Genomic DNA, 17,287 nt, shown 5'->3' on the forward strand with positions numbered 1-17,287 from the left:
TGTTGTCTTCTTTCTTTTCAGTTTATTTTCCTTTCTCTTGTTTTCTCCTATTATTATTACTCCACTTCCTTTCTTGCTCTGCCACCTTTCCCCTCTTTTTATATTTGCTCATTATTTTCTTCCTTGTTTCTCCAACACCTGCAGACAATGTTAACTACCCACACAAGACTCAATAGCCCTCTCTACATTTGCTGCTTCTTCAGCTGTCAGAGAAACAGCAGTGACTCATGGTCAACACACTCATAGACACAACAAAGAAAAATAGGCAACAGTTAAGTAACACCTAGAGAAAAAAATATTCTGATGAAAAATTCTTGAGGTCACCAAAAATACAATTCAGAGCAATGATCTTCAAGTTTTTTTAAACAGTTGAAAGACATATTGAAGAGAACAAAGGGAAGAACATAGAAGCTAGAAACCTAAAGCCAAATAGAATTGCAGAAGATAAATAATAATACAATAAAATTAGTCATGATGGTTAAAGAGAAGAATAGAAGCAAAGAAATGGAAAGCCAAGTTAGTGAGCTTGAACACAATTCCCATGAATCTACCCGACTAGAGAATGCATCAACACTATGATCAAAGGAATCTTAAGAAGGCTGATGAATTATAAGGAACACTGTCAACGAGAGCAACTCATTTTGCACTGGGATTCCAGAGCAGGAAAAATAGCAAAAATCCAAAGAAAAAATAGTTCAAGAAATCATGGAAGAAAACTCTCTCTCCTGATTATAAGTCCAAAGTACTTGAGGTGTAGTTTCTTCATTCTTTGTGGGAAGCCGCAGCTCTCGCCGCCATTACAAGATGGCGCCGGGCAGTCAGGGCGGTGGCCCAGTTAAGTGGTAAACAACCACTTAGAGCATGCGCACTGCTTAGATGACGTAGTCATAACTCCACCCTGGAGTATGCTAATAAGGGTTCTGGCGAACGCACCAATCAATGCACAGCACGTCCCCATAGAGCGCATATAAGCAGCAGTAGTTTGGGGCTTCGGGGTCTTTTTCCGCATCTGCAAATCGAACCCGCATTAAACGCCTGTGGAAGAATCCTGTTGTGGAGCGTCCTTCTTGCTGGCGAGACTGAGCGCGCGACAATTCTTACCTGTAAGGCAGCATTCTGGCTATACTTCTTCCAAATTATTATTGTTTGTGTTTGTCATTTTAGTAGTCTATGGTACTCTCAATAATCTTTTCCAGTATCATAATTCAAATGCATTGGTATTTTTTCTGTCTTCCTTATTTGATGTCCAACTTTCACAAGCATGAGGTGATTGAAAATATCACGCCTTGGGTCAGACACACCTTAGTCTTCAAAGTAACACCCTTGCTTTTCAACACTTGGCAATGGTGTTTTATAAGGTGTGCACTGTGTTGGGACACTTCTCTTTGGAATGGCCACAAATGTGGATATTTCCAATCAGTTGACCTAGTAGCTGTCTTCCAAATTTCCTGGCACAGATGAGAGGGTCCTTTAAGTAGTTCAGCAGCTTGTTGAAACACTGACACTGGTATTCCATCAATTTCTGGAGCCTTGTTTATTAGGTAATGCTTTATGTGCAGATTGGAATTCTTCTGTCAATACAATTGATTTTCTCATATGTTATGTCCAGATATAGCTTAAAATCAACTGGGTCTTTGTCCGTTCTTTCTACCTTTTATTTATTTATTTTGATGCTTTCTGAATTGTTCTATCCCTCCCACCCCCATAGGATCTTTCCATATTAGAAACTTGAGGGTTGGATTTTTAAATACTTTCTGTTTAAGATATGCTACACATCTTTTTCTACTCTCTAGAATAGACTATGTGTTAGCTCTCAAAATCAAGTCAATAACTTAAAATATTGAGATTCAGTACTCCAATTTCTCAGACCACATTGTCATTAAGTTAGTAATCAATAACAGAAAGAACAAATGAAAAATAGATAAAACAAGTTCTTAAATGAAAATTTTCCTTGAAAAAAAAAAGAGAGAATGAAAACACCATATAGAGCTCTTGCCTCGGCTGCCGCTAAAGTGCTCGGTTCTTCCCAGGAAGCTAAGCCCGCCTTGGGGTGGCCGGCCCAGGACTCCCGCACCATGGCCTCCGTCTCTGAGCTCGCCTGCATCTACTCGGCCCTCATTCTGCACGATGATGAGGTGACAGTCACTGAGTACAAGATCAACGCCCTCATTAAGGCCGCTGGCATCAACGTGGAGCCCTTCTGGCCCGGTCTATTTGCCAAGGTTCTGGCCAATATCAACATCGGGAGCCTCATCTGTAACGTAGGGGCTGGCGGCCCTGCTCCAGCTGCTGATGCCGCACCAGCCGGAGGACCTGCATACTCCACCGCTGCTGCTGCAGCAGAGGAGAAAGTGGAATCCAAATAAGAAGAGTCTGAAGACATGGACTTTGGTCTTTTTTGACTAAACCCTCTTTTGTAATATGTTCAATAAACCAAACTGAACTCAAAAAAAAAAAAGAAAACACAATATACCAAAATATTTGGGACATAGGTAAAGCATTCATCAGTGAGCAATATATAGCAATCCATGCATACATTAAAAAAGAAGAGGAGAAAGAAAAAATATACCCTTACTCAGAATCTTCAACAATTAGAAAAAGTGCAACAAAATAAACCTCCAACCACCACATGCAAAGTAGTAATAAAATAACGCAAACATAAATGGTTTGGGAAAACAAACAAAAAAATAGAAAATATCAAAAAGCAAGAAATTGGTTCTCTAAAAGGAATGACACAAATGACAATCCACTGCCAAATTTACAAAATAAAGAGAAGATGGAAATATCAAGAATTAAAGATAAAAAATCAACATTGCAGAAAACAAAATGAGGGGAAATAATAACACGTTGCTAAACGAGGTGCTACTGTTTTCTGTGGTTAGGAGCCATGGTTGGTTCTGACCCCCAGTGACCTTATGCACAGCAGAGGGATCACTTTGGGGTCCTGCGCTCTCCTCACAACTGCTCATATGCCTGAAACCATCGTGGCTGCCACTGTGTCAATCTGTCTTTTGTTTGGAAAAAATACTTATTTTATCACAGTTCAACTGGTAATCTTTCAATTCCTGGAGTTGATTTACAAAATGAATTCCTTTTAGAAGTTCATGATACTTTCAATATTCTTCTCCTGAAGAACAATTCAAATGATCAATTCTTCTTCAGTCTTTCCTTGTCAATCTCCAGCTTTCACAAGCATGTGAGGCAATGGAAAATATCATAGCTCTGGCCAGGCACACTTTCGACTTCAATTAATACCTTTGCTTTTCAATACTCTAAAGAGGTCTTGTGCAGCATGTTTACTTTCTTATTAAGATATAAAAATAAAACTATAATGAACTATAAAATACAGTAATATATCAATAAAATATAACATATTTTATTGTTATAAGTTTAACTTCTAGAGATGTCATAATATCAAAGACTAGAGGAAATTTATATATGATTCTTGCTCTCATTATTATTTTCCACTTTTTCATTACATTTGCAATATATATCTCAAACTCTGTAATGTGGTATTCAATATATCAGGAAGAGAACGTACAGTTATCATAGAGTACTCCACAAACTGACCCCGAAGTAAACATCTGAATTAAAATAGTACATTTAGGAGCTACTTTTGGAAGCACTGAGGTGTAATCCACATTGACCACCGCAGTCTTTGATTTTCATAAGTAATCAAATTTGTAGATCTGTGGGTCACAGGTGGCTAATGGGTCTTTCTCCAATCCTGATATCATGTTCCCCTCCATGGATTCCAGCTTCTCAGTTTATTGGATCAGCACCCTAATACAGCTTTTCTCTATTGCATATAGTTCCATTTGAACAAATTTCTGTGGCAATGACATAATTTCAAGTCAACTTGAAGATATATACAAGTTTAGGGATGGTATTCAACCTGTCAGTCAGGTCACAGCTTGGTGATGTCTCCTGGTGGCTGTGGCCTTCCCATAAGAAGGGCCTGGGGAACCTCCCCTGTCCTCTCTACCTTGACTTTCCAGCTTGTTGGACACCCCGAGACCTGCTAGAGCCCTGCCATGTTTCCCATGGCATTGGGTTTACGTGACTTTTAAATCCCTGGCCTGTGAACTTTCCGCATTTTACATCATGCTATGTGAGCCTGAAGGGGGAGGTACGGACTAGTATCTTACTTATGAACTTGAGTTGAAGTGGACTGGGATGTTTGCTTGATATATAATTACTTCTTGATATAAACTTCTTTCTTGCACATATATGAGTGTCATTGGAATTGTTTCTCTAGTCCACCAGCCTAAGGCATGCCGCTTTGTCTATGTACAGGTTTTGCATGAACACAACTTAGTGTTCAGAAATACCCATTCTTTTTTAATGTTATCCATAATTTGTTATGAGCAACATCATTCTTATATTCTCTGCTTTCAGTCCAGATCCATTGGACATCAACAATAATAAACCTATAACCTCTTCTGAATCTTGGATTTTTGACAATTTCTTATTATACACTAATCCAATGTTTTTAATCATATTTTGCAAAATTTTGCTTGTATTTGATATTAATGATCTGTTTGATGACTTTTGCATTGTGTTGGATGATCACCTCTCTTTGGAATAAGTGTGTATATGGTTCTTTTTCAATAATTTGGAGAGGTGGTAGTTGTCATCTAAATTTCTCAAGATACATGACTGAGTGTTTTCAGTACCGCACCAATGTGTGTGTGGAAACAGTATAATTGGTAGTCTATGAACTCCTGGAGCTTTCTTTATGCCACTGCCTTTCAGGGAATGGAACTTTAATGTCATGTAAAATGAATGAAGTGAAATAGGTACATACAGATAAGACTTAGTTTGAAAACCAACAGTTAGAAATTTAATCATATTTTTTTCAAAAATGTGCATTGTAAAATCCTATGCTTATATTAAGGAGCTCTGGTTGTACAGTGGTTAAGCATTGGACTGTTCACAGGAAAGTTTGGTGATTTGAACCCACTAAAAATGTGGTAATCTTCTATAAAGATTACACTCTTCAAATTCTGTTGGGCAGTTTTTGATACGGCTTACAGAGTTATCATGAGTTAAAATTGGCTCCTGATCACACGGAAACAATACCTGTGGACACAATCTCATTTTAAAGCGTCTTTCTGGTTATGCTAATGATGTCATATCATTGTAATCATTTATGAAACGTCTGGAAAGTAATTTAGGCAGACGATAGGGAGCACAGCTGGGGGGAGATAGAAGCTACCTCACATAATAATCACCAAAAACCCGCAAAAGAGCTGAAAGCTATAACAACCTTCCTCAGTGTCAACACAGAGAGACAGTCTGTCACACTCAGTTCCTTAAATTTGGACTTCCAGTCACTGAATTTTGTGAACTTAAATTTCTGTTTGGTAAAGCCTTCCCTTGTGTTTGTCTCATTGCGACACTAGGAAACTAAGGTTCCAACTGAAAAGAAGAATTTTGAGGTGGGGGGATTTTTTGTTCCTATTTGAAACACTTTTAAAGGAGGATTTACAATTGAATATGTTTTCAGCTGGGACTGTGGTCTCTAAAATTTTCAAGACCATTATAACTGAATAGTTATACCAAAGCAGAGGGAGAGGGGGCCATCTGGTATCAGAAATAGGAAAGCTCTTACAGACAGGCTTTGGAGATGCATATGAATTTAAGGCTCTTTCCACCAATCACGTTAGTTACACAACCATTCAATTCAAACAACCATTTTGACTGGCTCTTTGACCTTATTAACATGGTGTTTGACCAAATTGATTCTACAGTTCAGTTGGAAAGACAGTACTATAAACGGTCTTAGGCTCTGCAAATACTACCTATTAAACATTCAAGTTAGTGGCTGGCAGTCACTGTGTGCAGAGTGTGTATATAAAGCGATGATTATTTTAAGTCTTTTTAATATTCTGCTGTATAAAGAAACCCTGGCCGCATAGTTATTAAAGTACTGGGCTACAAACCAAAAACTGATAGTTCAAGTTCATCAGCCTCTCTGCGGAAGAACGATGTGGAGGTTTATTCTTACAGGATTTACAGCCCTGGAAGCCCAGGTCGTAGTTCTACTCTGTCCTTGTAGGGTCTCTGTGACTGAGCATTGACTCATGGCAAGAATTTGAGGACATTCTCTTATCCTGTTCTTTCCCTTCGCTTAGAAGAGATCTCCATTTCTCCTATGTTACAAAGAAATTGCACTAAACTTTTAGAAATGTGGATCACTCATATAAATATTAACTGACAGGTGTGATCTGTTTGAAAAATATCCCTGGCTTTTGGAAACGTCAATATGCTTGTACCCGCATACCTGCATTGCTGTCGTTAAAATATAAGGTGGGAATGCTATTTAGCAGAACACCTTCTAGGCCAGTGGCTCTCAACTTTCCTAATGCTGTGACCCTTTAACACAGTTCCTCACGTGGTGGTATCCCCAACCATAAAATTATTTTCATTGCAGATTTATAATTGCAATTTTGCTACTGTTATGGATTGGGCGACCCCTGTGAAAGGGTCATTCGACCTCCAAAAGTTGAGAACCACTGTTCTAGAGGGAAACTATTTCATGATTTCCCAGATAAAATTTTCTTCTTTGAATCATATTCCCTATTGGGTTATTTTTCAGTAAATATTTCATCACTGTTTTGTTTGTTTTTTTAAATCACAGATTCTATAGCTAGAGGAGGGTATAACCAGTTCTATTCACACTGATTTCTCTAAACAAAATTAGAACCATAAGATACAAAATAAAAATATATATATATCTTGTAATTTCCTTATTTTATTATTTCTTATCCTATACCTTAGCAATGATATGAAGATCAAGGTTAAATATGTAAAAATAAAAACTCCTATGGGATAAAACTTCTAAAATGAGAATTTATAGTATTCGGATTCTTATGTCTGAGCACACAATTTACAAAGGACAATAATTCCTGAACATTTTATAGAATAAATTGGTAAGTAATTCAAGAGTTGCATGATTTCAGCATAATTTGGATCCATTCAAGGGAATACTTTTCTATTCTTATTCTAAACAGAATTTATGGCGCCACATAACCTATTGAAATGTATAATGTTGGAGAGCTGAGATGGTGGGATAGTTACGCACTGTAATCTTCCAAATAAGAGCGTAGCTGCAGTTGTAGCATCTTTGTTCAGGGTAAAGGGCACCGACTCTTGACTAAAGGGAACAATGGTGTTCATCAGATCATCTTAACAACACAAAGTGGCACGGCTTCTTCCATGGAGTAGACGCTACTGAATCCACCGAGCCAATCAAAGAGATATTTGTTTTGCATTTGAAAGCATTCATACTTTAATAAAAATGCTTCATGAATGGCATGAACAGCAAATACTAAGAAAAATGTTTCACTGCCTGTACGTTTGAATACATCATGCTGTTCAATTAATAAAGGAAAAATTGGTTTGCCAACTTTGATTTAATCTTCTCCTTGTGTGTTTGCCAGAAAGGAGAAAGAAGAGAAGAATTACATGGCAAGTGCCAAATCAAAAACAAAAGGAAGAACCTTAATAAAAAAGATGAGAGATATGGAATTATACATGCTATAGAAAATGTACTATAGAAACAGCCAGTGTCACTCCACACTCCTCATTATAAAGGAGGTCAGAGACTTTTATCCTCAATATGAATAAGGAATTAAAAAGTCCCTTTGCCTCGCGCTCCCTCTAACTCAAGCAGTTCTCTTTATTCTGGCTCCTGATCAAAAGAACCGCTGGTTTTACCAGAAGCCCTTTTCCTGGTATGTAGGAAAAAGCCTAGAACTAGATTTTAGGGTCCTGTTACTTGGTCTCTTCCTTTGCCCATGATTCTCTGAGGTTTAATTTACTCTTCTTTCCTCATAGCTTAGTGCAAAAGAAGAATAAAAATGCCAAACTGATTTCATGGAATATACCTGGAACACGCTTGCTTAATATGAAAATGCTTTTCTTGTTGGTGTTAGGTCCCAGAGAGCAGGGTCCAACACACAGCGGCTCTGAGGACAACAGAAGAAAACACTACCGGGCCCTGCGCTTTCTTCACAATTGTTCCTATTCTTGGGCCCATTGCTGCAGCCATGGGGTCACTTCCTCTCCTTGAGAGCTTTCTCCTCCATAGCTGCCCCTCTACTTCACCCAAATGTTGCCCTACTCCATAGACTGGTCTCTCTTGACAACATGTCCAAAGTATATAAGAAGTCTTGCCATACTAATCTCTAAGGAGCACCCTGGCTCTACTTTTTTCCAAAATAAAAATATTGTTGTTGGACTCCATCTAGTCAGTTCCAACTTGTATACTGACACTGTATACACATATGGAAACATTGATCCTGCTCCATGCCCACAGCTGGTTCTATGTTTCAGACACTGTGACATTCCATGTCATTGAGAGCTTCCCTAATATGTGTGTGTGTGTATTTGGGTCTGTAAAGGTTTTTTTAAATCATTTTATTGGGAATCATACATTTCTTATCACAATCCATACATATATCCATTGTGTCAAGAACATATGTACATTTGCTGCCATCATCATTCTCAAAATATTTGCCTTCTACATGAGCCCTTAATATCTGCTGCTCATTTTCCCCCTCGCTCCCCACTCACCCCTACCTCATGAACCCTTCATCATTCATAAATTATTATTATTTTGTCATATATTGCACTGTCTCACATCTCCCCCGCCTTCTTCTATGCTATCCCTCCCCCAGGGAGGAGAATATACGTAGATTCTTGTAATCAGTTTCCCCTTTCTACCCCACATTCTCTCCACCCTCCAGGCATCACCATTCTCTCCACTGGTCCTGAAGGAGTTATCTGTCCTGGATTCCCTGTGTTTCCAGTTGCCACCTGTGCCTATGTTCATCCTCTGGTCTAGCCAGCCTTGTAAGGTACATTTGGGATCATAACAGTGCGAGGGAAGAAGGATTTAAGAACTAGAGGAAAGTTAAATGTTTCACCGTTGCTACTCTGATCCCTGCCTGGTTCATCTCTTCCCCACAACCCTTCAGGAAGGGGTGTCCTCTTGGCTACCATTGGACTTTGAGTCTCCACTCACCCACATTTTCAATGATATGTTTTTTTGTTCCTTGATGCTTGATATCTGATCCCTTCAACAGCTCGTGGTCACACAGGTTGGTGTGTTTCTTCTATGTGGACTTTGTTGCTTCTGAGCTAGATGGCCACTTGTTTATCTTTGAGGCCCCAGATGCTATAGCTTTTGATAGCTGGGCAACATCAGCTTTCTTCACCACATTTTCTTATGCACACATTTGTCTTCATTGATTGTATCATGGAGGTGGGCACCCATTGATATGATTTTTAGTTCTTTGATGTCTGATAACTGGTCCCTTCTGCACCTTGTGGTCAGACAGCCTGGTTTACTTCTTCCATGTGGGCTTTGATGCTTCTCAGCTAGATGGCCACTTGTTTATCTTCAAGCCTTAAAGACCCCAGGCATTATATCTTTTGATAGCCAGGCACCATTAGCTTTCTTCACCACATTTGCTTATGCACACGTTTGTTTTCAGTGGTCGTATCAGGAAGGTGTGCACCCACTGGTATGATTTTTATTACTTTGATGTCTGATACTGGTCCCTTCTACACTTCATGGTCAGCCAAGCTGGTGTGCTTTTTCCATGTGGGCTTTGATGCTTCTCAGGTAGATGGCCTCTTGTTTACCTTCAATCCTTTAAGACCCCAGATGCTATATATTTTGATATCTGGGCACCGTCAGCTTTCTTCACCACATTTGTTTATGCACATATTTTTCTTCAGCAATCATGTTGGGAAGGTGTGCATCCTGGAATGCCAATTTAATAGAACAGTGTTCTTGCATTGAGTAAGTGCTTGAGTGGAGGCCCAATGTCCATCTGCTGCCTTAGTACTAAACCTATAATCATATGAACATAGATGTTTCCTACACTCATATAAATAGATTTACATATGTATATTCCAGTCTTTGGACCTCCATAAATATCCTTTGTCACCTAGTTCTTTCCTCTATTTCCTTTTACTTTTGTCTTGTCCTACTATCATGCTCAGCCTTCATTTGGGTTTCAGTAATTTCTCTCGGTTTCCTTGCCCTTGCTGAATCCCTACCAGGCCACTCACACCCTCCTTGCTACTGATTTTGGATCACTTATTGCTCTCCTGTCCCTGCGTTGGTCAGCACCACCTCCTTGTCCCCTCCCCCTTTCCTGTGTGCCCCCAGAAGCACTGGTCCCACTGTTTTCTCCTCTAGACTATTCATCCAGTCCATCTAGAGAGACTTCCCTAATTTTCAATGACCCCCTACTTTATCATGCTAATGGCAAGGTCAGCAGTTGGCGACCACCAATCACTCCAGGAGAGATAGATGGGCTTTCCACTTGAGTAAAGAGTCTTAGAAACTCACGGGATAAATTCTACCCTGCCCTATAGGGTTGCTATGAATTGGCATTAACTCAATGACAGTGAGTTTGATTTTATCAAGCAGGAAGTTCTTCTCTAGAGCTTGGTGCCTCATGATGATATGTACAAAGTTTATTAGAGGAAAACTCACATCCTCTATTCTAAATAGCATTTGACTGAATTTAAGACAGCTTTGTGCATTTTTAGGCATATTAGCACCATACTTCACATGCATCAATTCATAATGGATATTTTTTATTCATGGGCCCACAGTCACATTCACGTGAAACAATCAAATATGTCATGGCTCAGGTAAAGAGCACCATTATCCTCAAAGTGACATCTTACTTTTTAAAAATTTTGCCCAAGGCAATAATTCATTTGATTTCTTGACAGATGATTCCTTGGTCTTGATAATTGATCCTAGTGAAATGAAATTATTGACAACTTTGAACTTCTCTATTTATTATTATTATTATTTTCTATTTATTATTATGCTGCACATTGGTCTCGATATGAGGTTTTTTTATGTTGAGGTTTAATGCATAATTAAGGCTGTAATTTTTATGTGCATGATATTTTTCTTATCAAGAAATAGTTATATAACAGGAAGGCATCCCAGGCCAGTCCAACTCAAGTACACAAGTTCAATGCTAGTGCATATGTTCCTCTGCAAACTCAGACTTCTGTAGCCACATGGCAGGGCTGTAGAATGTGAACTGGGAAGAAGGAAGCACACAGACTGGTGGATGCAGATTTTTATGCATTGAAGGTTAGTGAGAGCACGGCAGCGCAATGGGGGCAACCCACAAGGTTAGCAGAGTTCTAGCAAGCAGAAGGTAGAGGGGCAGATTGAGAGGCGTTTTTAGCCCTTCCCTCTCACAAAAAGCTCATGCCATAAAGGAGGTGTCATCAGGCTGTGACTAGATGGGCAGGTTTAATTGCACCGCTAGCCAGGAGTGGCATAATCCCTAACTGCCACAGCGCACACTCGTAACTTACATAGCAGCTCTGTGTAGACTTGGACGTCCAATCTCCCGACTAGCAACTGAGCATTTGGATCGTTGGAACCATTCAAGCACTCTGCCATCCTTCTTATCTACGTTACCACTTCCATGCAGATGCCACCTCAAGGCTGAAAGTGTGCATCTTGCTTTACTTGTTTTCTGTTCTTCTCTACCAACAAGCAGTTTTGTCATAATAGGTTTTAGTGAATATTCCTCCATAGTCATTATATATTATAGTTTCTTGAATTATTTGTTTACCAATGAAAGTTTCACAACTTTTCTGATTTTAAACCTCTCAGTATCACTGTGCTTTGTTCAAATAACTACTATTTTGTTCTTTCATAGTTTCCAAGAGCTCATAAGTGTTCAACGATTCCATTATATTCAAACAAAAAATTCTGAATAGTATGCTACACATATTAGAATTTCTTTGAAGTCAATAAAACTCAAGTAAATATCATTTTTTCTTTCAACCAATAATCATCAGATATAAGAAATTACAAACTTCATCCCACATCCTTTTCAGAATGTAACTTAAATAATTTTTAATTATTTTCAGCAAAAGGTCACTTTCGTGTGATAGTAATGATACTGTTGTATAATTTCTGTGTTCTGTTGGTTCAAATGTTCTTTCTTTCCTTGTTTTTTTAAAGCACAAATATGACTCTTCCAGTTGATTAACCAGGTAGTTGTCTTTCCAAATGTGTGACGTAGGCCAGCATGTGCTTTCAGCACTGCACCAGTTTGCTAGAGTATTTCAATTGGTCTCTGTCAATGCCTGGAGCCTTGTCTCCTGCAAATGATCTTAGTACACGTTGGACTTTTCCTTTGATGCCAGTGGCTTTAATTACGTGCTGCTTGTGGGGATGTTTGAAGATAGACTAATGCTTGGCTTTCCATATAGTGACTTTATGTATGTTTTTGTGTTGGTCCAGGTAGACTAGAGAAACAAAATTATACACACTCTTATATATATGCATAAGAAAGTGGTTTACATACAAGAGCAATTGAGTATTGAGAAAACACCCCAGCCCAGTCCAGATCTAGCCCATAAGTCCGATATTAGTCCATATGTCTGATACATCTATAAAGTCCTCTTCAGAGTCACAAAACACATGCAATGAGGATGGATTCAGGAAGCTCATAGGCCAGTGGGTTCATAGTCTTGTGGATCCAGTGGTGTTTAAGCATCTCAGCACTGGCATGGGTCTCCACGTGGTTCCTTCAGCTCTGAGGCTCTGATTGCCATCAGTCTGTCTCTATGTGTCTTGTCAGTTGCAATGTCTCCCTTGGAGTGAGTGAGTGTCGCACCTCAAGCAAGCTATTTATCTTCTTAGCACCTCCAAAGGAGGTCATCAAGCTGCCACCTGGTTGACAGGCTAAACTCCACTTCTTCCCCCTAATCCTCAAATTGGCAAAAGATTATGTAATTATCAAAATTTTCTTTTGAACTTCCTTTGATGCTTTCTGTATTGTTCAATACTTTAATAGTATAAATTTTCAATATTAAAATTTTCAACTTGAATTTATCTTCAGTTCTCTTTTTAGTCTTAGAAATAGTCAGTGATTTTTTTCCCTTGTGAATTTATAACTTCATGTCTTTGTACATTTTATTATAATACTTTACCCTCTCAAGCTTCCCTTTGATATATTCTGTTCATTGTTTCTTCCTTTCTCTTCAGTTAATCTTAGTTCAGAGGCAAGTTAAGACTTGCCTATAAATACACTTTCTTGACAACGGTTTTCATTTTTATATTCCTTTCTTCTATTTTAGATGGTCGTTTGGTTCCATCACAGAGGATGTCATTGGCACTGCACAACTTGTCTGGTTTGCAATCATTAGTGTGAAATGTCGCTATTAGGTGCTTTGAAGTCAGTTTTGACTCATAGTGAACAAGATACTGCCATGTCCTCTGCCATCCTCAAAACTGTTCTTAGGTTTGAGTTGTTTAGTGCAGCCTTTGTGTCAATTCATCTCAATGAGTTCCTTCCTCTTCTCTCTGCCCCTGTTGTACACAGTACAAAACCCCAAATGTATTCTTATTTTTTTCCTTTTAAAATGTATCATTAATTGGGAGTTAATACATATATCATACCATTCCAGAGTCCAATCACATCTAGCAGCAAGCAAAATTGTACAATCGCTACCACAGTCAGTTTCTATTCCCTTGATGTTGTCTCCCTTGAAGCTCAACATCACCACCATCCCCCACCACCTCTCAACACACACAAACTGCACTCTCCATCTCACCAGAACCCTGATTATACTTGCTGTCCTTATAGGTTAATCAATCCTGAGTTTCATTTACTGAACAATGGAAAGCACATAAACAACCTCGACAGGATGTACTCTAATGACAGAACAACTCTGAGCGACACCCTAATATGAATGAACAAAAACAAAGCAAAACAAAAATGCAAACAATGTTGATAAACCAGATCAGGCCAAAGGTGTACTTGAAAGGGGATCATCTGACCTGTTCAAGTCTGATTTATGCCTTTGATCTTGTATATTTGAGATGATTTCTAAATTCAGGTGTGTTTTACTCAAGGGTTTACTTTGGGTGTTATATAGTTCAGAGATGCAGCCAATTTAGTTTTTGTGTATTCGTTAGGTGAGTTCCCACAGCCTACATTGAGAAAATGGATTAGCCACAAACAAGTCATTGTGGTTATAGTTAGGTGCCATCAAGTCGGCTCCCACTCAGAGTGACCTATGCACAATGGATGGAAACTCTGCAAGGCCTCGTGCCGTCCTCACAGGTGTTCCTGTGGCTGAGCCCAATGGTTCAGAACGGTGTCAATCCATCTCGCTGAGGACCTTCCTCTTTTCACTGCCCCTCCACTTTATCAAACATGATGTCTTCTCCAGAGACTGTTCTTTCCTGACAACATGTCCAAAGACTGTAAGACCAAGCCTTGCTATCCTTGTCTCTAATGGGCACTCTGACCTTACTTCTTCCAATCCAGATCTGTTTGTCCATCTAGAAGTACTTTCAATATTCTTCCCTAGCACCAAAATTTGAGTGCACAATTCAAGTTCTTCAATAGTCATTCTTGTTCAGTATCCAACTTCCACACACACGATGCAATGATGGATACCATGGCTTGGGTCAGGCACACCTTAGTCCTCAAAGGAACATCCTCACTCTACAATGCCCTAAAAAGGTCTGGTGCAGCAGATTTACCTAGTGCAATATGTCTATTGATCTCTTGACTCCTGCTTTCATACGTATTGACTGTGGGCAAAATAAGATGAAATCCTTGAAAATTTCACCCTTTTCTCCATTTATCATGATGATATCCATTGGTCCAGTTATGAACATTTTGGTCTTCCTTGAATTGAGTATTAATCCATATTGAAGACAACAGTCCTTGATATTCATCTGCAACTACTTTAATTTCTCCTCACATTTAGCAAGCAAGTGTGTCATATGCATATTGCAGGTTGTTAATAAACCTTACTCCAATCCTGATGCCATACTCTCCTTCATGAAATCCATCTCCTCTGGTGATTTGCTCAGCCTATAGATTGATCAATATGGTAAGATAATATAACCCTGATGCACACCTTTCCTGATTTTAAACCATGCAGTATTCCCTTGTTCTGTTCCCAGCTTGATTTTTGGAAAGTTATTAATTCTGCAAAATTCTATCACAAGATCTCCATCACCTTTTATAGCAACAAGGCCATACTTTGGAGCTACTGGTTCTTCTTGGTTTCAAACTTTCACATAAATATCACCAATAACTTTCAATGCATGTTAATTTCATATTCTATTGATTGTCGGTGACAGAAGGTGTACACATATTCAAACTTTTAATCATTGACATTAATAATTGCTGCATAAAAGTGGATATTAATCTTATTAACAGGTCTTCCTTATAGGTGCATGGATATTATATTATCACAAAGTGAATTGTACTGTCAGGATGTTGTTGCTGCTGTTAGGTGCCATAGAGTTGGTTCCAACTCATAGTGATAGAGACTCTATGTACAACAGAATGAAGCACAGATCAGTCTTGTGCTGTCCTCACAGTGGGTCTTACGGTTGAGCCTATCAATGAAGCCACTATGTCAACCTATCTTGTAGAAGGCCTTCCTCTTTTTCACTGGCCCAGTACTTTACCAAGCACGATGTTCTTCTGGAGAGTCTGGTCTCTCCTGAAAATGTGTCCAAAATACATGAGGTCAATTTTCACCATCCTTGACTCTCAGGAATACTTGGGCCGTACATTGCACACATGCACTTCAGTATAGATCTTGAAAGTTCTTTAAAGCAATGAATGTCATTCCTCTTCTATTTATCATCAACAACATAATAGATCATAGGATTATCTAATTCAAAATAGCCAAGCAAGTCCATTTCAGCCCACTAGTGCCTAGAACTTTGATATTTATGCATTTCATTTTTGATGACTTCCAATTATTCCAGATTTGCACATCAGTCGTTCTATATTCTGATTATTAACAAATGTTTCTTCTCCTTTTGAGTCTTGCCACATCATTAAATGCAGTTCCTTAAAGCTTTGCTCAATCTACATGATTAAGGTTGACTCTAGTGTGACATTCAACTGGAGGCACTAGGCTTTCTGCAATATATCAGTCACTGTTGTGATGCTATGCACCGGGTTTACGTAAGCGAATCATATCTGAAGTAGCTCACCAGTTACATTTCCCTAGACTGGATCAATCTAAAAGCTCTATTGAAACTTTTCCACCACAAGTTACTATGCTCATATTTTAAAAAAAACAACAAAATAAACAGTGGTATAGCTTCAGCACTACCGTAGACTGCAAGATGACACAATATCATAACCTGACAGATGAGTACCATAAGCACTCGCATTAGATGTTAGAAAGGAGCCTCTTAAACAATACCTAACAGTTGGGTTGAACAAGCCTTTTATAATCTGCTCTATGTTTTACTGCTGACTACTGTTTCAGAATTGTTCACCCCACAAATGATCAAATAATGATAATGCTCATAGAGCTGAAAATGTTTCTGTTGTGCATTTAATAAGCATTTCTTTTCCTTCTTACAAAGAGACTGCACAGGAGTTTTTCAATACTCATCATCTGTGGGCCATTGTACATGAACATTATAATAAAGTCAAATTAAAGTCCATAAATAAGGTGGTATTGGAACACAGCCATTCTCATTAGTAACCCATTTTCTATTGCTACTTAGGCATTAAGACAGCAGAGTTCAATAATTGTGAGAAAGAACTTATGCCCACAAAACTTACAGTGTTTACTTTCTGGTCCTTGGTGACTGTTAGCTGACTTCTGCTTTGTAGCAATTAAACAATGAGTCCCATTGAAATTTTCATATGGAAGTAAAGGCAAATTCAATAACCTGGAAGTTATTCTAAAATAATATTTCTAGGTTCTTTGTTTCATGTATATCATTCACTGCCATTGCACATTGATTAACCAAATTTAACATTTTATTTTGTATATTAGAGAGTTGAGTATTGGAATATTTAGATAACTTATTTCATTTTATTCAGCTAGATAGTAGTTGTGAAATATCGAAATAAGTTTATAATACTAATGTCAGTTTTATATTTATAGTTTTTTATGCCAATTAGTATATACATTTTTACAATTAATCTTTGAATACTGCATGGTTTGTATTATATGTTTTACAGGTGGATTAATAATGCATCACAAATTTTAAGTAATTTGTCTTCTTGATTAAAATTACTAAGAGGCAAAGATATTATTAAACTTGAGTGTCTGACTCCCAGAATTATATATTAAATTACAAGAAAACTTCCCTCTTATTTACACAAAGACTCAAACTCAAGACTCGTGGCTCTTCTCCATCATTGGAAGTAAGATCCCTACCTTGCTGCTTCTTAGTTGGCTCAGTTTACACTCAGCAGGAGGGAAATTACAATGAATGCTG

The 17,287-nt window shown here is 38.4% G+C and overlaps 1 pseudogene; it reads left to right on the top strand.

Moving 5' to 3' along the window:
• Window positions 1–2,075: 2,075 nt before the first annotated feature.
• On the top strand, window positions 2,076–2,366 carry LOC142443453 (large ribosomal subunit protein P1 pseudogene; annotated as a pseudogene).
• The last annotated feature ends 14,921 nt before the right edge of the window (window positions 2,367–17,287 follow it).

This window comes from Tenrec ecaudatus, chromosome 3 (assembly GCF_050624435.1).
Source record: "Tenrec ecaudatus isolate mTenEca1 chromosome 3, mTenEca1.hap1, whole genome shotgun sequence".
NCBI classification, from domain to species: domain Eukaryota; kingdom Metazoa; phylum Chordata; class Mammalia; order Afrosoricida; family Tenrecidae; genus Tenrec; species Tenrec ecaudatus.